The sequence below is a fragment of the Halyomorpha halys genome, unplaced genomic scaffold, assembly GCF_000696795.3.
Source record: "Halyomorpha halys isolate HHAL.00 unplaced genomic scaffold, Hhal_1.1 Scaffold366.1, whole genome shotgun sequence".
Taxonomy (NCBI): domain Eukaryota; kingdom Metazoa; phylum Arthropoda; class Insecta; order Hemiptera; family Pentatomidae; genus Halyomorpha; species Halyomorpha halys.
The window spans coordinates 860947-882965 of NW_027107323.1; the positions used below are offsets into that span (position 1 = coordinate 860947).

Consider the following 22019-nt stretch of genomic DNA (forward strand, 5'->3'; position numbering starts at 1 on the left):
AAATTATATTAAATTTTATAGAGTTTAATAATTATCACAAGGACTACTTTCTTTCTTACGTTAGATGATAGTAGATTTATACATTTTTTAAAATAATGAATTTATATATATAGTTTATTTATGTTTTTTGGGTTTTTTATGAGTGTAGGTGGAAATCTTCAAAAGACACTAGGCCCGTTACCTATCCGTATGTGGGATTTTTATTTTATCCTCTGTGTGTGTGTGTGTGTATACTTTATTTTATATATTTGTATATATACTTTATTATATACATATATATTTGTGTGTATTCTGTCTGTAAACCATAAGACTATATAAATTAATTATTTAAAATCCATACATAATAACTACAAAAAAAATATTAAAATTAAAAAACAATCTTAATAAAAGGTCATTAGATAAAATATATAATATTAACGCTTACGTCATTTTACTGATTTTATTCATTATTCTTGTTAATTGAAAATTCATAAAAAATATTTCTTCATTATGATGAAATATTTAGGATGTTAATTGAATAAATTGCAAGTATTCTTTATCCAAGTATCTATTTATTTATGCAAGAATCTAGTACATTCGACCTTTTTAAAACCTTAGTTTATTACTTTATTCATATTAAATAACTAAGCACTTTATAAATCACAAGGACTACTTTCTTTCTTACGTTAGATGATAGTAGATTTATACATTTTTTAAAATAATGAATTTGTTTTGCTAAACTAAAAATAATTATACAATGGTATGATACCCAAAAACATTCAATAATAATAAGCAAACTAAATATCAAAGATATCTTCAGAATTATGCTAATACTGAAATGTAAAATAAGAAAGTATACAATAATAACAATACTCTTTACATGTTTACGTTTGTGTTAATTTATTGCGCATATACTTATTTACCCTATTTTTGTTAAATATATTTCATTTGTTATAACTATTTATTACAAAATATCGTGAAGAAAATCTTAACATTGAACATGTTTGTAGAAAATTCTTATTAATAATAAATAAATAATAAAAAGCATAGCATAGGTAGAAGCTCCAAGGTTCTACGCCGACACCACCTATAGCTGTCTATACACAGGTGTCCAGAGACCACTTAAATCTTGAATCCACCAATCCTGACACAATCCTCCCACCTTCGTTTCAGCCTATCCTTTCAACGTTTTCCTTGAGATTGGTTTTCGATTAACTTTTTAAGGATCTGTTCGTTACAAAGTCCTACAAACTTACACCCCACAGTATTCGCCATAATGCTATTAAATAAATTATCTTTCTCAGTTTCTTACTAATTAAAAAAATAAATGAGTAAAATATTTCTGCCATCTCATCAATATCATGTATAAAAATTACCAAAAATATAACTTCTAAATTTAAAACACAGAACAGATACAAGACTAGATTTAGAGAAAAATTAGTTAGTTGATGAATTAGAACAATATTATAAATTTTAATATAAAATTATAAATTACAATGGCAATTAAGTTTAATTAATTATAAAACATAAATATATTTATTTATTTTGTTTCACACGATGATGCTAATCATAAAATCGTTTTTTCTTTCTTTTTTTTTCTATTTATTTGTTAACCGTTTATTAAATTATTACATGCTCAAAAGTGTCTCTCTATCCTATAAATGAAGTTATTGTAATCGTATAACAGACCATTTAACATGCGAATTAAATTAAATGTCAAAAGGACATTCCGTCCCAATTATAACAATGGAATACTAAAATGCCATCAGAGCTTAGCGCTTTATGGTAGCGCGGAAGTTATAACGGAATTGACTGGAAGATAATTGAGGAACGCCGGCCTATGCTTCATTATGGTTAATCATGATATCCAATTTACTTAGTCAGAATTGATGGCAGCACTAAAAGTCAATTAAATATCACTGAGACCTGAAGATTAGTATATTATTTACGCAGTTAATTATTTTACGTGGATAAACTCTCTTAGGAATAGAGATAACAAGCCAGATACAAATTATTATTATTCACTAACAGAATGACCTAAAATTAATTCTGATAACTCTGAGAGTTAAAAAATTGGTTCTATATAGTTTATTAAGCAATTATATGATTATAACGAATTTCTCTACAAAAATAGTAGAAAATGTTCATTCGGGTCTCACATATTTTTAACACAGCTAATAACATCGTTTTCCTACTAAAAAAAATTTTCAATAAAGCCGATATCAGGCTATATCGTCACACTGTACAACGAAAATAAAATGATTCCGATATCATTCATCATATTGATTTTGTATGTTAAAGAACATCCCAAAATTTTCATTTAAATTTTTTTTAATTATATTTTTTTTTGTTTAATAATTTTATATTTTTTAATTTAACATTTTGGTTATTGATAATAATAGCCGGTTATTTTACTAAGATCAATGAACAACAGGATGGCTTATTTCACCACCAGTTGGAACCGTAAATGTCACACACATCATAAACGTTTTACGACAGTTCTAAAAATTTCACAGTGGCAATAGAATACAGCTGTATTAATTCGTAATAAAACTCCGTCAATGAAACCTTCACGAATATTATGTTAGCGGACACGAAACGAAAGGAGTAACTTAAAGGACTCACACTGCACGGGTTCAATTTCAGCTGTACAACAAAATTGATTTTCTTTTGTATTGACAGTAGATGAATCCATAGGTCGGTAGATCCCACTAAGGAGGCACATCCAGTATTTCCAATGTGGGTAGCTGGTTCTTCATTGGGCTTATGTGGTTCAGCATGAATGCCACCTCCTTGCATAATACTTGATCAAGCAGTAGTACATATTCCGTAATTTTTAAACCTTAGGCTCTTCACGTGTATTTGGGGTGTGGAGTTCTTTAATAATTATGTCTGATTACTCCCTTAACATTTCAGTTTCGCCAGAATTTAATTGGGATAATGAAATATAATATAATAAATTCTAGACAGTATCCTGGCTCAGTTAAAGAAAATATGACGGATCATTAAATTATGAGGTCTATTGTAAGAAATAAAAAGCAATAAAAATGATTTACTTAACAGCTAGGCTAAATTGGATGTAAAGTTTTAAAATGTGTATGGGTATTATTCAACAAAAAACAATAATAAATCAGTGCTAAACATTTGAAATTTCTCTAAGGAGTGCAACAATGAATGCCACGATAAAAGAGCACATGGGAACCAAAACCAGGAGACCAAGAAAAGGAGGCATAAAGAAGGCTAGTTTGGGTGGTCACATATCTAAAAGTTTGTGGAGCTAACAGAAAAGGAAAAAAAAAAAAGAAATTAGTATTAAATATATTCTTTTTCATTTTTATTACTCTATTTCTGTTTTTTAAGATTTCATTTTCTATTTATAAAATATTTTACTGTGTTAAAAATTACTAAATATTTATATATCATTGACAAATCTTAATGAAAATATGAAAAATTATATTAAATTTTATAGAGTTTAATAATTAGAAAACAATATAAAAATTAAACCAAAAAAATAATAAAATAAAAACTATAATATAATAAAATTAACATAAACGAAACACAATCTTGAAGGAAAATGTAATATTCAATGTTACATCTTTTCAACAAATTAATACTAATATTTGTTTTAATTAATTATTAACTTGAATATTCATCTTCCTACCGTCCTATTTCCCTCCTGCCCATTATGGGCAAAATCCTTGAACTCTTATTAAAACGCCTCTATCCAATCCTTAATTTATATCATGTTATTCCTAACCACCAGTTTTAATTTAGAACATCCCCTACAACGGTGACATTGAGTGGTTATGTCATATCTTCCACATTTGAGCGCGGAATGTACTGCAAAGACTTCTGTCCCTCGATGTTGAACAAGCTTTTGATCGAGTCTGGCATCTAGGACTGCTCTATAACTTCGTCAATCCCTTTCTCCTACACATTTCCCTTTAATCCGCTCCTTCCTCTCTTATAGAACCTTTAAAGTAAATCATAACCTAGCCTACTCATCTCTCTTTTCTCAGTCCGCTGGTGTTCCTCGAGGCAGTATCTCAGGTCCCATTCTCTATACTGTATATCTCTATACAGTTAATATCCTAACCTACCCCAGCGCAGTCCTAACAACATACGCTAATGACACATGTGTACTTTCTGTAAACAACGACCCTACTAATGTTTCACAAACTCTACAGACATGCATAATATCCATTGAAGAATGGTGTCAAAAATAGAGAATCAAAATAAATCCAAACAAATCCCACCATATCACCTTTACTCTCAGTCGTAAACCTCTACTATCCTGTCGTAAACTATCCTTTTAAAATATTGCACCAACGCCTGCTGAACAGATTCCCTACTTAGGACTCCATCTTGACAAGAGACTTACTTGGAATCCACATACTTATCCTAAACGACAAGAAACTGCTCGAAGATATCGATGGCTACAATACCTATTTGAAAAACGCTCTAAAATTCCCATTCACTACAAAACATTATTATATACTAAAATAATCAGACCAATTTGGACATCCGGTATTGAGACCTGGGACTTTACCAAACCATCGAATTCCTCCCGTATCCAATCCTTACAATTCAAAATCCTTCGTATAATCCTTGTTGCTCCTTACTACGTCAGAAATAAACTCATCCACAAAGACCTTAGCATCACTTTCGTTGTAGATTTAGCCCAAATAGATATTCGTATTTTCATCCCAAAACTCTTACCCATTCTAACCCATTAGTTTTTAATCTCTCATCCTTAACAATCCCTTATAATCGTCCGATACGTCTGAAAAGAAGATGGCCACGAGGCCTTCTAATTTAAATTAATGTTTGAAGTACCATTGGGTAGTTCCGTTCCCAAGATTTTCAAGTGTTTGAAACATTCCTCATATTTACTTATTGTATTTTTTTTATACAGTTGTAAATTACAATAAATAAAAAAATAATTATTATTGTATGCAGTTTGCCATAAGACTATAATTGATATATGATACATGATAAGGTGCTCAATACCTTTTGCATTATGTAAGTGAGGTGATTTGAATTTCATAACTCTTTTTTTTATGGTAGGAAAATATTTTTATTTATCATTACGTTTTATTTAGGTTAATTTTATTATTTCTCATTACTCAGCTTTAGTTTCATTCTTATCATAATTATTACACATCAGAAAATATTATATACTTTATCTTATTTCTCAATGAGATTTGTCCAAGATGTAAAAAAAAATTATTACATAAATACCTTGTATAATGTTTCATATCGTTAAAATAATTAATAGATACAAAATTAAATTACCAAAAAGAGGAATACAATGAAGAAGAATGTATCGAGTATATTCTTCTATAAATCTTCCAGGATTAGCTATTTTTTTCATCTAAATCTAAACAATTAAAAGCAATTTATCTTATGTCCATGAGAATTGAGGTGAATATTTAAAATTCATCATAAGCAGTAGCTCTTAGAATAAAGTATATTATAGGTATCAGGTTCGAGTGAAGTTTTCTTATCTCAGCCATAGCCGGGAGGAGCGAGAAGCATTAAAATTCGCCGCAGAGCAGAGACCTAACCATTTCATTTGCCGAGTCTGCAATTAGGGGGGCCTACCTTGGAACTAGCTAGATCTCAACCACTCGAATCCATTAGCAGCACCAGGCAGTCTTTTACACGGCCAACATTTTCATTAGGAAATTCCTCCACACTCCCTCCCCGTTTGTAGGGGAACTGTTATTGCAAGATTGAACATTACGCGGGCTCTTATTTGTTTACTTAATTACGCCTTCTTTTCTTCAAAGAAAAAGTTTTATCTGAGAGAGAATATTTCTCTATTACAGGCAGAGTCATGAATTAAATTTAATGAAAAAAAAGTCCAAACAACGGGCCATGTTTTATGGATCATAGATATGAGGATATACATTACTCATGGCACATCACTTTCAAACATTACAAGTGTTGGAGTGTCTGTGAAGGATTTTTTTATAGGAGAGCAAAGATGAAGGCTCTATCAAAGCTATAAAAATATTATTTCCATACATGTTCCTTGCATCTTAACAGGAAATGAAAGGTTGAATGGAATGCCTATCCAGCTCAAGATGGTGGACGTCTTAGAAAAAGCTACTTATGAAAAACCAAATCCTGCTAAATTACGAAAAATTGCAAGAATCAAACCTTCTAAAAGTAAAACATAACCCTATAACTGGATCACATAGTTCCAGAAAAGAGCTAAGCCTCAATTTTAAACACCAAGTAAATTTCACAAATCTTCAACATAATCCACCCATCGAAGTTTTGGATGGCCTCTGGTACCATAAATTCATTCTTCAATGAGTTCTTTTAGAAATATCACGGGACTCGCCATGGCCTACCCAGCGTACAAAGAGAGGCTACGCATGTGGAATTACTATTCTCAATGAAACGTTTTTTGGTGACACTAGGTCGACAAATATTAGACACTTGTCTAAGGGCTCTTGCCCCTCCAACCAATGCGCGGGGCCTTCCAATGCGCTATAGGAACCAAGAAAAAAAATATTTTAAACAATTTAAGATATTTCTATAATTTTTCTTTTGCTCTGTATGCGTTTAATGGTTATTATATACCAATCGATTTTCTTTTTTTTTTTGTAAAATAAGATCAAAATATTGTTTATTATATCGAGTGAGTTTTAATGCATAAAAAAAATTTGATTTCAGTAAATAAACTAAAAAAATTTTAGATTAATTTTTATTACTATATTCTTGTTTGAGAGTAGTTTAGTTTATTTAAAAACAAATTTGATCATTTTTTCTTAACTTTATTCTTTTCAAAACCTTCCAACGTTTCGACCCTCAGGTCATTTTCAAGGATACCTTTACTTTGTTGTCATTTTCTCTTTTAAAATTCTTAAAAATGCCGGCTAATTGCCTTTGTCCCATCTATAACTTCTTCTATATAACTCTTTCTTAAATTTAAAACTTGTATACCACTTGTATAACTTGTAACCACTTCTCTTCTTTCTTTCATTTACATTTGCAAACTTTAAACAGAACCTACCGTCAGTTATAGATGGGACAAAGGCAATTATCCGGCATTTTTAAGAATTTTAAAAGAGAAAATGACAACAAAGTAAAGGTATCCTAGAAAATGACCTGAGGGTCGAAACGTGGGAAGGTTTTGGGAATAAAAGGAAATAAAGTTGAGAAAAAAGGATCAAATTTGTTTTTAAATAAAAAAAAATTGTTTGAGAAAAACGGAAACAAATTCATTGTTAGCATCTTTAAAAACCCTTAAATACAAATTTTCACATAAATCAAAAATTAGAAATTTATTGGAAAAATGTTTGGATCATAATTTTTTCTGCCCATATCTTGTGTTCACGAAATAAATTTGAAACTCGTCACAATTGTTTCCAAATCCAATGTAACTAAGACTATTAGAATGCTGAATTTCCGTTTTTTCAACCCTTTCTTTCAGATTTTATCTCTTGTTATGGAAAAAAAAAAGATTAAATCAAGAAGGGTTTTCTCAAAATCCGGTTCTATTTAGTTTACGAAGGTTTATGGTTTTGAAAAACAAAAATCGAAGCCCCCCACTTAAGCAAAAATTTTAAGCTAAAACTTTTTCTTACTATGACAATTTTTATGTAAGGTTTTAATTATTTTATTTACAAGTGAAAGTGTTTGTTTTCTATATTGTTTGCTCAAAGTATGTTTTTATTTTGCTAAAAGGATTTACCAGCGATTTGGCTTTTTTAATACACTATAATAAAGTGTACTTTATAAAAATAATAATATCTTCTTGGAATTAATTAAATTCATGAACTTGTATAAAAATAGTAATTATGAAGATTTTGCAGCAGCTTATATAAGATATAAAAATGGTTTTCATGATATCTGTCATTGAATCAAATTAATAAAGCCTTGAAAATAGCTTGTTCGGTACGATTGCCAATCATTGCATTAACCATAATACAACCAATGATTGGTACCATTGCATGAAAAATCGCCATAAAAATGTAGCAGTACTCTAATCTGTATGGGAACGAACGTCTTGAAGGTCGCAGACATACAGACAGAACTCGGGAAACCAGTTTCCAAGGCTGTTCAAAAGACAATGACACTGACCTTTTCATGATAATTTTGACCCTTTCCCATTTGATTTTTGTTGGATATATTGTGAATTATATTTTATACTAATAATTCATTCTCGTTAATTCATTAGTCTCTCTCTACCATTCTCTAATTCTAGACATGTTTTACTGTCTGATATAGAACTAATTTTAAATCAGGTCTCAGACTCAGCTTCGAATGGCTTAGTACCAGTGAGGGAGTGAAAGAGATGCGCTGGAATCCTAGGACACTGATTGACCCTTCACACAGAGAGGAGGGAACGGGTCTGATGATATTCAGATCGACCGTAATAATGTGTTTTATTTCATCATTAATGCCATAATCAAATGTTAAATGGTTAAAGTCATTGAGCAAAATCAACTGCGGTGACATGACTATAAGACGTTATGAGACACAGGTAGATCGGTGTGGAGCAAGAGAAAGGCCAAGAAGAAGATTGGAAAGATTTTATGGCTAAGAAGTCATAAAATTTATCAGAGGAATAGAATTGAACAGCAAAGAATGTGTGAGTTCTCTGCTCATCCGATTCAATTCCAACCGCACCGGTGGTGGGTAGGGGTCTAACGAAAAGTTTAGTAATCCTATATTTTAGTTCTACTTATCCCTAATTTACTTTTGTTAAGTATATTTTTCATTTTTCTTCTTAGACATATAAATACATTATACGTACTTTACTATTTATGAAACCTGCAAGGTGTATTAGGATCGACGGATCATAGGCCCAGAAATAATACCACACTTCATTTGGATCAAAAAATTCCATATAGACTAATGTCTAATTTCATTGAGAAAAGCAAAAAATTTTAAATCTTGTGTTTTTCTAAGTAGGTGTTAAAACAAAAAGTTATTCTAGGTAATCTAGTTCGGAATGCATCGCTGTAAATAAGAAAAAAGTTCCTTAGAGAAATATGGTTCAGCTTAACCTATACCTATACTGAAGTGCCTTAAGGATAAATCAATAATAGAATATTTTTTTATATATAAATTACAATAATCAGCCCCGTCTATTGGACTACAGATTCCCACTTTTAGAAAACTTCCTTGTTCACTAAGAATTTCTTGTACATAAAAAGCTGATATAAAATAAAATATTTAATATGTAGGTATAAGAAATGGATTTAAATTAATAAATATACTTAATATTGCCGATGATAATAATAATAAAATACCTCAGACTTTCCTGTGAAAGACCTTGGCTTAATTAACCTTTAAAAGGAAGTTTTTCTAAAAGTCTGGAAATTTCAGTTTAGTAGGAGACTGATAAAAGGAAATCGTGAATAATTTATGACTAACGAAAAACAAAACTTTTAGTTTATTACCTACTTCAAATAGTTTTAATAAAATTCTAATTACTTTTGAAAAATAATGTTGTATAGTTTATTTTATTATTTTAATTATTATAGTTTTTTAAGCATCGTTTCCTATTCAACCAAAAAATGTGGTTTGCTTAAAAATAACACAAAGCTTAAAATTCCTTTTCCTCGGCATGTTCGAATGAAAGTTTTATACCTCTTATTGTCTGCTATTACTTCTTTAAAAATAAATTCTGCACATTCTACACTCTGATTTCTTGAAGTGGGATATCCTTGGCGCAGAAGGGTGTAATGAAAACTATACACAAGTAAAGTGTGATTGAAAAAAAAATAGATATAAGTTTCAACAGGTGGTCCACAGGGTAGTGATGATCATTGATATCCAATTCAAGGTTTCACTTTAGAAGTAGTGTTATTTAAAATGTCGTTAATCTATTGATAGAGGTGTTCTATTTTTCATTCATTTTTACAACCCCGGATAATCCTCAACTGTTTTGTATATTTAACCAACAGTACCATTAAAAAACATTTTCCCTGGAATTATTTTCAATAGTATGATTTTTAGATAGTTACTACAAAAAATTGATTTCTTGGCTAAGAATTATTACTGGTAGCATAACTATTTTCTTGATTTAATCGCACGAACAACAGAATTTTTTTATAATAACCTAATGCAAGACTTACTTAACCTTGTCTTCCTGATGTCAAAGAGAAAGTCCTAAGATAGTCATAGAAGACCGCTTGTCATATTGACAGCGTGTTCTGGGACACACCGATTCGGTATAGTATTTTAGTAAGCTATCGGTCACAGTAGTTTTTGTTTTTATTTAATCATGTTTTTCCCTTTTATTCAACTTTCTTGAAGCTTTCGTTGTACTAGGCTCATCCGATTTTATGATGGGATGTCTATCGGAAAACAATAATGTCAATAATTCGTTTATAGTTATAATCAAGTACAGACGATCTGAAATGATTTAAAATAAAACGATATGATAAAATAAAACGATATGATAAAATAAAAATAGAGAAACTCATCCATTCATAGAGGCTGCCTAAATATATAGGATTACTACACTGCATTTTGATCTATGAATTAATAGTAATTACTAGAAAACAATAAGTTTCATAATTATATATTTTTTCCTATTCCTGTTCATTTATTTTCTCCACTGTTTCTTTTCCTATTCATCTTCAAAGATTTAAAATAATAAAATCTTGAAGATAACTCGAAAGATAAAATAGAGAAAAACAATCAAACAAGGATTATTATTGATTTATAATTATTTAATATTTGATGAGTAATAGTTGATTATTGATTTTCTAGTCTCATAAAAATAAAAGTAAGCAATAAAAAAGTGAGACATAGATGAAGAAAATCTTGGAAACCAGAACCGACCATGTAAAACTTGAATCCATATTATGTTAAATCATCCATGTTAAATAATTGAAAACATATATGTGTTACGGATTGTTGTAAATTTATTTATTCTTCCTATAATAAAAATAATAATATTTTTTTGTTTTTACCTAAGGTCTTTGAATTAAAGTATTTCAAAAGAATGTTTTCAAATTTACACTTAATCAAAAATCAGCTTATTGATCTACGAAAATATTAATCTGGAACTATAAGAAATGGGTACATCGACGGTTTATTTCACTGTGATGCTAAGTACAATTCCACTAACTTTATGAAAAATACCATAAAAGGTTCTCTCTTTTAGGAAAATAAATGAAAAGTAGTAATTTTTCTAAAAGAGAGAACTTTGAATTCTATTGTTTGCAAAGGAAGTGTAAATGTACTGAAAACTAAGCCCATTTATTAGTACAATAATATGGCATTTTAACATCTATCAAATATATTAGAAGTAAGCTCTGGACATGAAATAAACATTTCATTTTGTCCCTAATTATTAGTAAATAAATTCATTGTTTTATTTCTAGAATTAGAATCCAATTAAAAACTTTCTTTAGTCAATAACAAATTTTATCTACTTGAAAAATTCAAAGTAGATTTTTTATAGAGAAATTTTTGGATTTAAAAGTAATCTTTTAAAATAAAAACTCTTTCCTTGCAGTTATCCCTTAATTTAAAAAAATCATTCGGGAGCAGATACTTTGAAATTTTCTGAAAAAAATTCATAACCATTTCATACTCTAAAATCAAATAAAAAAGTTTTAAACTAAAATGCGACTTAATATAATTACATGTCTTAAGACTATAATACTTCGGACCAAAACAAATTTAAACTAGATAATGTTTACTAGAGTTTCACTTCTAAGCCAACAATATTTCTTAAAACAAAGTTACAATATCAAATAGACTACTAAAATTTATGAGTTAATTCGTTTAAAAAAATTCACATTCAGACTGTTGCATATGTATTACTTTACTTTTTTATTTCTTGAGGGAGGCCGTAAATTGTACATTTGGGGATTACGGTTGGCTTAATTTGCCCCTTCTTAATCATGTTTAAGGCTAACTTCATATACTGTTATAGCACCATTAACCCACGGAAAAAGGGACCGATCTGCATACAGTAACCTAATTTTTAACCTTCCATCGTTAACATAGGTTTTTTTATTTATTTTTTTAACACGATATCGAAAATCTATAATTTCTATCGCGAAACAAAACAATCTTTTAAAAACTAAAAATATGAAATATATATTTAAATTTACAACACTATGATTTATAAGTATATTAAATTCGACTTAAATATAATGATAATTAAAAATAAACAGCAACAATTTCGGTGGTAAAGATATAGGAGAAAATGCAGTTGAATAGGCAGAGAAGTTTAAGTATTTAAGCTCTACGATGACTAGAAATTGATGAGGAAACAAAAGCGAGGTTAAATACGGGAAATACTTTAGTTTTCAATTTCGAAATTACTCAGCTCGCATTTCTGTTAAGGAACTTAAAAAAATAGAATTAACAAAACTATTATCCAATTACCCTTCCAACTGTTCAATTCGGATGCGGAACTAGGCCTTTTACACTAAGGGAGGGACAGCTTATTAAGGTTTTTGAAAATTAAATATCTGCACCGATGTAGGATGTTTGCCGCACAAGTTTATAGGGGTTAGTGCGAGTTAGGGTTTTTTGGAGAAAATTATGAAATTCGAAAACCGGTTTTTTAGTAGAAAATATCGGTTTTCTATAAAATATCGAATTATTATATCAGGCTTTAAAAACGATTAAGCCTAGTTCGGTTGCAAGTGAGAGCGAATTTTCTATTTCGGGGAATCTTGTGAATAAACTAAGAACACGGCTAAATAGCAAATCGAAAGACGTCCTCTGTTTTCTAAAATCATATTTCATTAAACAAAAAAATAAATAGAATATTTAAAAATAAATTTGATCCTTTTTTCTCAACCTTATTCTTTTCAAAACCTTCCAACCTTTCGACCCTCAGGTCATTTTCAAGGATACCTTTATTTTGTTGTCATTTTCTTTTTTAAAAAACTTAAAAATGCCGGCTAGTTCCCTTTATCCCATCTATAAATTCTTCTATTTAATTCTTTCTTAAATTTAAAACTCTTACTAACCACTTCTCTTCTTTCTTTCATTTACATTAGCATGGTTTTTAAAAAATAATATGGTTATTATAAAAATATTAAAATATATTGTTTTTATTTATTCGAACCCTTTTCTGAATAACTCGTTCCACTATTATAAAATTACTTAAATCCTTATATGTGAAAATTATGCATAAACAACGAATAATTGTTTTTAAAATTATTTAATCCTGGTCAACTATTATTTCTTTGTTCTACTAAATTCCATAAAAAAATTTTACTATCAATAAAACTGATCAGTAAATAATATCAGTCAAAAACTACTTTTAATCACTCTAAATTTTCTGTTAAAATTTTTTGTTCGAATTACTACAGAATATTCGAGCAAAAAATGTTTTTATAAAAATTCGAAACCGGTTAAAACTGGTTTTCTGGAAAAATTACTATTCGAAAACCGGTTTTCTAAAATGTCGGTTTTTGTATAAACTCTAGTACGAGTGAATTACTAAAAAGTCAATAAACACTGATTCGACTGGTATATTTCCGAGGAGTAGACCAAAACGCGAATGGGAGGATTGTGTCAAGACTTATCTTAACGCGTTTGGTTTTGAACAGTAGTCATTAGATACAGGTGTGTAAACAGCAACTGGTATCGGCATCAACCCTCCGGGTTTTCTAAACCTTTTTTCATTATTATTAACTAATAATAGAGTAAATGACCATATAGTGGACACCTTTAGGTAGAGAATAAGAGAGAAATAAAATAAGGAAATCAAATCGAACTCACAGATGCCAGAGAACCGCATGTACTACCTCTTGAATGTGTTGAAAACTGCGCTCAAAAATAATAAAATGAAGGCACTATGATAGAAGGATTTTTTTTAAAAAATTTTAAGTCAACTAAGTGAAAAAAAACAAGGTTAAACTGTTGGTTCAATGACAGAATTAGTAGATGGTTACTTTTAACCCAATTAGCAGAATTCAAAATATATTTATAAGAGCTCATTAAAATGCTAACACATATAATAAAAGACCTTTGTTTCTACTTTTTTTGCCTGTTGTTTTATTTTGAATGGATGAACTGAAGTAAGGAAAGAAGTATATATATATGTACAATTTCAAATAAATTATCTTATTCAAAAGTACTTCTTTCCTTACTTCAGTTCATCCAGTCAAAATAAAACAACAGGCAAAAAAAGTAGAAACAAAGGTCTTGGCATGACTTTTATTATATGTGTTAGCATTTTAATGAGCTCTTATAAATATATTTTGAATTCTGCTAATTGGGTTAAAAGTAACCATCTACTAATTCTGTCATTGAACCAACAGTTTAACCTTGTTTTTTTCACTTAGTTGACTTAAAAATTTTTTAAAAAAATCCTTCTATCATAGTGCCTTCATTTTATTATTTTTGAGCGCAGTTTTCAACACATTCAAGAGGTAGTACATGCGGTTCTCTGGCATCTGTGAGTTCGATTTGATTTCCTGATTTTATTTCTCTTGCGCCGATGTTTTCAATGGTTTCACTATGACAACTATCAAACGTTACACAGCCATTTCCATTGCCTATCTTATCAATAATTCTGTCCAAAAAAAAGTTTTGGAAGTTGAGACCTCTACTTCAACGTTAAGCATACTCCTTGTTGCTGGTCGTTGATTATTGTGAACACTTCCAGTAACTTTATCAAATGAGCGCCATTTTTGACAACACTATAGTGCCCGTGTTCGATTGATATATTTTTTTTTAATTTTGTCAACTAACAAATAAAATTAATTAATCTGTCAAAACTCATTATTATCATCTTCCTTAAGAAAACTAACTTCATCATATGTATTTCCAGAAGAACACTAGGAATATTCTCTTCTGATGAATATTATTCTCTGAAATATTATTTTTGTTTATCCTTTTTTCTTCTTTGAATCATCAATGATTGAGGAATATCATTTCTTATCGACCTAGCATTAGAAATATATTTGTAAAACAGCACCAGTCCTCTATCCACTTTTTGATTTGCCCAGATCTCATCCTTGTGGAACATTGTTCATTAATTCTTGCGAAATTCTTTCATGTTAACAAACCTCAAAAGTTTTTGAATTATTTTCTTCTAAAACCTCATTTAGAAATAAAATAAAATTTCAATCTTGGTAACACTGAAGGTCATTTGGCTCATTAGAAATACTGTACTGTCATTTGGATCATTAGAAAAACTTTCTTGTTTCAAATATTTAAAAACTTGGGTGAAACCATTTAGTAGGCTTTTAGAAGAAATAAATTTTGTGCCAACACAGTTGTAGTGAATGTGTTACGCACAAAAAACTTTCGCACCATCATGATCGTTAAATACATCATTTTATTTCGTTTGATCTTTCAATAGTATTTTCAAACCGTCTGACAGATTGTCCAAAGTAATGAGAAATTAAGCTTGAGCAACTAATTTAATCCACGAAAAAATTGCTTATTCTTCACGTTTTTATAAGTACAGTGGCACGACCATGTCTTTTTATCATCATTTACTAACCTTCTTAATGTTAAACGAAAGATTAAAAGATATTTTGTGGCTCTCAGCAAAGTAAAATTAAGGGGAAAAAACTGTAAGTTTCTACAGTAGAAACATGGTTATTCATTAGTGGACATCATATCCCCACCATTAGTAAATAAATTCAAACAAGATCATATCAACACAGTATATCAAACTCAGTACAACAAGACAGTACAAAAAAATCAAAAGCACCAATAGTGTACAACAGGTTCCCACTTTAGGAACACTATGATTATTTTTGTAATGTAGCGGAATCGATTTTTGGGACTGATAAGACCTTTATCTTAAAAAACTAACGAAAAATCTTATTCTACACATTAAATTCTAGTTGAAGAGCTTTAATATAATAATAGAATATAAATATAATATAGTAGCTGAACACTTTCAGATTTTTCATAAAAATAAACACTAATTTTAATTCCCCAAAACTTAATAATATCAGTATCAAAATGATCCCTTCCAGCCTACACAAACATAATTTCATCTTCAATCTGTCTCCAAAACATCTCACTATGCATTAGAGCTTAACATTTCTCGTAACATTCACTAAATAATAGCAACATATATTCTTACCAAAAGAGACCCGTTCTGCCGCCTTTAAATTTTTTTAATTGAAACTGCGAAGTGTGAACTACAGAGTCATCTACTCTAACGGCTACCAAAAATGCTTCAAATATTCGTCCGGAATGCCAAATAAATAGAATGTGATATAAATAGACAAAAAAATATATCTACACATATTCTAAAAATATATCTATAAATATCTCAGTCGAAAATATAAGAACAGGTTACACCACTTTCGTCTCTTAGCCTATTTTTCGTGAGATCAGGTCCCTTGTTATTTTCTCATCGGTGGAACTATCTTGGCCTTGATAACTTATCACTAACGGGCTTATAACGATCTATAATTAGAAACTTATAATGAATTATTTGCAAAATGATGGTTTTATTTCTTTGAAAAAAAATGTTACCTTATAAAAAGGATTGTACTTTGAAACTATTCAATGAAAAGAGCTGTATTAGAGCTTATATTTTTACTCTACTTTACATAAAATATTCTTCTAATGAAGTTTTTTATTTTTGTAGGTTCAAGCATATTTTTTTTTATTTTTATTTTATACCAGATCGGCCTGGTGGGCCTTACATGGTTGATATAACCGTTATATTAAATATATATTTTTTAACAGTTGATTATGGGGGGGAGGGATTAGTCTCGTACAAAAGACACCCCTAACTATATACAATGTTCATATTAAAAAAATAAATAAATATATAAGAATAATGCTTCTAAATAAAAAAGGGGTAAGTAAAATTAATAAAAAAAAATAATGATATTGGTACCCTTAAATAAAACAAACAATTGCCCTCTAATTGTAAAAAGAAACAAGTTAATTTGAAAAAAGGACGAGAAAAGAAAAGAGGAAAAAAAAATAAATAAAATGAGTAATAATAATAAGTAAAATAGAGGTAGTGTGGCTATGAATTAATTTTATATTTATTAAAATTTATAACAGAATGTCCTGCAGCAGTCTGGACTTCAGTCTTCGGGTTGAGGTTGGGTTTCCCAGGTTGTAGATCACTGCTCCTTTAACTGTCGGCAACTGGGAGTGGAACTTCATGAACCGTTTTTTTATGTAATCCTCTATTGACTCCATATGTAATTCGCGGTGCAATTGGCTATTTCTTATGAACCAAGGAGCATTAACTGTGATTCTTAGGACTTTATTTTTAAAAGATTTTTTTCCTTTTCGTAAAGGATGCCACTCCCCAGACTTCACAGCCGTACATCAGTAGTGGCCTGAGAATTGTTTTAAATATAAGAACAGTTGTTTCTGGTTTTAGTTTGGAATTTAATGTTGCCGATTTGGCCAGAGCCAGATACCGTTCCTTCCATAATAAACTTCTCAACCACCCAAATCCACTTGTTTCTAACCTGTCTTCTCCTTCATTACCTAATAATCCTCCTAGGCGTCTGAAAATAAGATGGCCTCGAGATCTTCTTCTCTAGAAATGTTATTGGAGTTCTATCAGTGGGTAGATTCTCCACATGTTTTTATCATGTTACTATGTCACCTACAGCAAATTTACTTGTTGTATATATGTGTATACAGTTGTAAATATCAATAAATAAATTATTAAAAAAAAAAAAAAAAAGTTTGGAATTTCTGTTTAGGATAGGATATAGCATTGCTAACCTTGCATAGGTTTGAGTTAGTTTGATGCTGATATGGTGTCCAGGTAAGGCGGCGATCTAGGTGAATTCCTAGGTATCTTACTGTATTTTAAGCATATGAAGCTCAAAATAAAAAATGAGGATACATTTTTTTTTCTTGTATGAAATACACTTCAGAAGGTGTCAACTTTATAAATACTTTCATATTTTCTTTTTAATGGTATTTACTGTATCTCTTGTATGGTCTAGGTAAAAATTTAACTTTTTTCTAATTTCATATAACTTGAAAGAATTTTTAGTAACTTCTGAAACAGCCGCCAATTTTTACTTACTCTTACCACGGTTGACAGGGTCATTAATTTTGACTCTTAACGTCAAAATTAATAATGTTTTCATTAATGTAATAACATATTGGGGTGAAATAACTTTTTTTCCCTCTTGGGCTCATGGGGATTATCATGATACCGGGTTTGTGAAATCACTAAATGTTTAGTTTTAATTCGAATCGTATTAAAGACTTTAGAGGAAAGTTAAAATAAAAGTAAGCGAGGGGAGGATTGGAGATTAAGGAGCCTGCCTATAGTTTTACGCCTCTTTTAACAGATTAATGCCCAATGGGCCGGCATAATCGGCAACGCTACACTGGCTCAATTCTCGCTCAAAGCGTTCCTGGTCCGGGCTAGTTTATGATGGCGGCAGAACGTGGGCAAATAGGCTCAATTGCCTAAAGGAATTTAATAACATCGAAAATATTATTTATTTAGAGAGTTGGTAATAAATAGTTCAAAATTTAACAACGAGTCAACAGTAATACTGTTTACAAATACTTGTTTTGAGATAAGGCATACGAGCCTAATTCTTGTATCTTATCTTCATAGGATTAAAAGATCCTGACTTACTACACTACCAAACCTAGATGTATTAAATTGGACCAAAATAACTATTTGAAAAAGCTTCGTATGCCACCGGTGCGGAACGGTTTAAAAATTGCCCGTGTATCTACATAAAAATTAATTGACATTTTGAATAAATTTTCGATAAGGTGCATGAATATCATTTTAATTATAATTTATGGTATTATTTTTTTACCTTTCAGTACTAAAAAATCACTTGTAATGTCCATTTCTGTTTCCCACTACCTTCATTATTCATTAAGCTAAATAAATATAGTACAAGAGCCGGGAAGAAAAAAGGCAGTTATCCCACCCCAATTTTTGATTACTTTAATGAAAACTATGTATAATTACTAGTCAAAATTGATGAGTCTGCCAAGTATAGGTAAGGGGAATAAAAATGGTGGCTGTTTCAAAACCTTAAAAAAACATTATTTTTTCATTCGGAGCTCTACATCTTAAAAACTACCAAAAACACTAGACAATCTAAGAGAATATTATTTAAAGTAGAGTAAATTTGCTGAAATAAAAGCCCTAAAAGTTACGTCTAATACGAGATATAGCTTTTTAAAAAGCAAAATGTCTTACAAATCTAATCTAGTGCATTTATTTTGAGAAATCTATATCTCAGGAACGATGTGACGTACAGATGTCTATTTGCACTCAAATTAAAGCTAGTTTAATGGACTATAAAGACGTTTATGACCTTTACCTTCGTAGGAAAAGTAGTTTTCATGATGTTTGCTAAAATAAATTGATTTATAGTTGTTCAGAAAATATGTTTGATTTATGAAAAACTTTATTTCAAAAACTATTGGACGTACTGATATCTGCCAACACTCAAATTAAATAGTTAAATTTACTAAAAATAGTTAATAGTGTTTATCTTTGTAGGAGTAGTAGTTTTTATGATATTTGACAAAATAAACTCACAAAATGTTAATTTCTAGTTGTTGGTATAAAATGTTGGATTTTTGAAAAAATATATCTCTAGATCCATAAGAGGCACATATGTCTGCCAACACTCAAAATAAAGGAAATTTAACTTACTGTAAAGTAGTTAATCTTCGTAGGGGTACTATAATGATATGCACATATGAATATAAATTTGGCAAATGAAAATTTGTCCGAACAATTATAAATCAATTTATTTTAGCAATTTTCATGTAAAATATTACTCCTACAAAGATAAACATCATAAACTACATTATAGATCATTAAACTAGCTTTAATTTGAGTGCTAATAGACATCTGTACGTCGAATGGTTTTTGAGATATAAATTTTTCAAAATAAATTCACTAACTACTGATCATTCAGTACGTCCCACACAACATTTTTATGAAATGTTGCTTTTTAAAAAGCTATATCTCGAAAACTATTTAACGTAAATAACTCTATTAGGGCTCATATTTTAGCAAACTTACTCTTCTTTAAATGACTTTCTCTTAGGTTTTCTTGTGTTTTTCCTACTTTTTAAGATATAGAGCTCCAAATGAAAAATTAGTTTTTTTATTGCTTTGAAACAGCCGCAATTTTTATACCTATACTTAGCAGACTCATCAATTTTTACTATTAATTATACATAGTTTTCATTAAAGTAATCAAAAATTGGGGTGAGATACCTGCCTTTTTTCTCCTCTTGGGCTCTTGTACTATTACCGTACCCCTTAAAATCCTTAGGCATTATTTTTTTCAATATCACATATTTCATTTCCATACAAAAACTATTAAAAGAATAATAAAAGACATCACTGTTTTGCTCGTATAGTGAAACATCTGACAATATTTATTTTTTATTTTACGTATACTACAGATTGTAGCATGGAGTGTGGTCACTTTTTAACTACCCAACTAGCTTTGAAACAGTCTATAGAGGGACTACTGTAATGAAATAATCTCCTGTCTACGATACTATCTTCGGAACACGTCAATTTCAAAATAAATCCAAAACCTTAACGTTTAAACATATTGATTACGAAATTTATACTGTATTACAGTAAAATCAGTTAATAATGAGATCAAAAAAACTATCATTAACTAAAATTAATTTATAATTTATTGCCGGTAATAAATTTATTTTAATTAATTTTATTTTAAAAAATTCTAAAACAGTCTTCAAAAGTAGCAACACAACCTGCACGATTTTCTCAAAAACCATTGAAGAACAAGAAAATCAATTAATCATTATTCCTCTTATTCAAGCCAATTAGTATACCACGCTGTTAATTCTTTCAATAAAAAAATTAATCAACTACATTTTTTTTATAAATATACCCTGTACTAATGTTTGCCAAGTGTTTCTTTTAATCCCTTAAATTGTATGTTTCTTTGTTAAATATTAAGAAAATCTAATGGAAATTCTATCTAATTTGGACGACTACTTAATTTCATAGCCATTGTCTCTGAAAATTTGACTTAAGGGAATTAAAAGATTTTTATTTAATTTATTTGAATTTAACTATTAATCTTAAAATCAAAGTTAACAGATTAATTGATACTTTAAATTATTTAAAATTGAACCTTAACAATGCATACATGACACGACATGATAAGAAATAATGGCGGATGATAAAAAGCTTCCGAATAAATCCGAATAAGAATTCTAGTATAATAAAATTTATTCTTTATTTCTAATTATTTTATTGCTGATATTTTGTGATTAGTAATAATAATATGGTATACTGAAATCCACTGAATTTAGTTGGAATTATAACTAAAATAATTAAATAAATTTGTCAAATCAACACGATCTGTGATTAAAATTATGATTGTCAGTTGTGATTAATTAATGAATTATTAATTTAGTGTAATTATTTTCTTTCAAACACGGATATAACCTGAAAACTGTCGTGCATAAGCTCGGTATTCAATATCTTAATTTACAAAATAACCTTAACTTTACTAAAATCGATCAAATAATTTCTAATTTTGTATATTTATGAGTATATATTTATCAACAATTTTATGGTTCATTGGTTTTTTTCCAAGATATCCTTAAATATAAAAGAAAATAATTAAATCACCTTGATATTTTCTTTAGCAGTCAAGTTTGAGAAATTCCTTTAGATCTGGAAAATAAAATAAACAAAAATTAAAAAATAATTCAATTTGTATAGTTATGACAAAATGTATACAATATAACATTTTTTTATGAAGTATAATTTTAAATGAATCAGCAGTGAAACTGTGTAATCCATGCTAATTCGTAACCTATAATGTAAATTCATTGTTTCTGATGATAAATACATTTTTTTAGAAATAAATAAAATGAAGCTTTCATCGTTTTGTAGAAATCTTTAAAAAAAAAAAAATTCTAACGGGATATCCTCATTAGGGTCCTAGATAACATTAACAGTCTTCAAACATCCTACGAAGGGCCAAGAGAAAAAGTACTGTTGGGACTCCTGATCTAACGGTAATATCGGGAGAAAGTATGGTTAGCACTCCAATCGCCTGGTTTATTCCTTGCCTTACGTCAAATACTCGAGAGTGAGGGGG

At 29.4% G+C, this 22019-nt stretch overlaps 1 protein-coding gene across 2 annotated transcripts in view; it reads right to left on the minus strand.

Annotated features, from left to right (window-relative positions):
* Positions 1-22019, minus strand: part of LOC106681816 (uncharacterized) — a 150521-nt gene that overhangs the window by 89258 nt on the left and 39244 nt on the right. Inside the window, exon 2 of one of the 2 annotated variants that reach the window (XM_014422341.2) lies at positions 21545-21589. The exons of the other annotated variant lie outside the window; for it this stretch is intronic. The gene's annotated coding sequence lies outside the window, so the exon portion shown is untranslated. The remainder of the gene's footprint in view (positions 1-21544; positions 21590-22019) is intronic. 2 annotated transcript variants of the gene reach the window in all.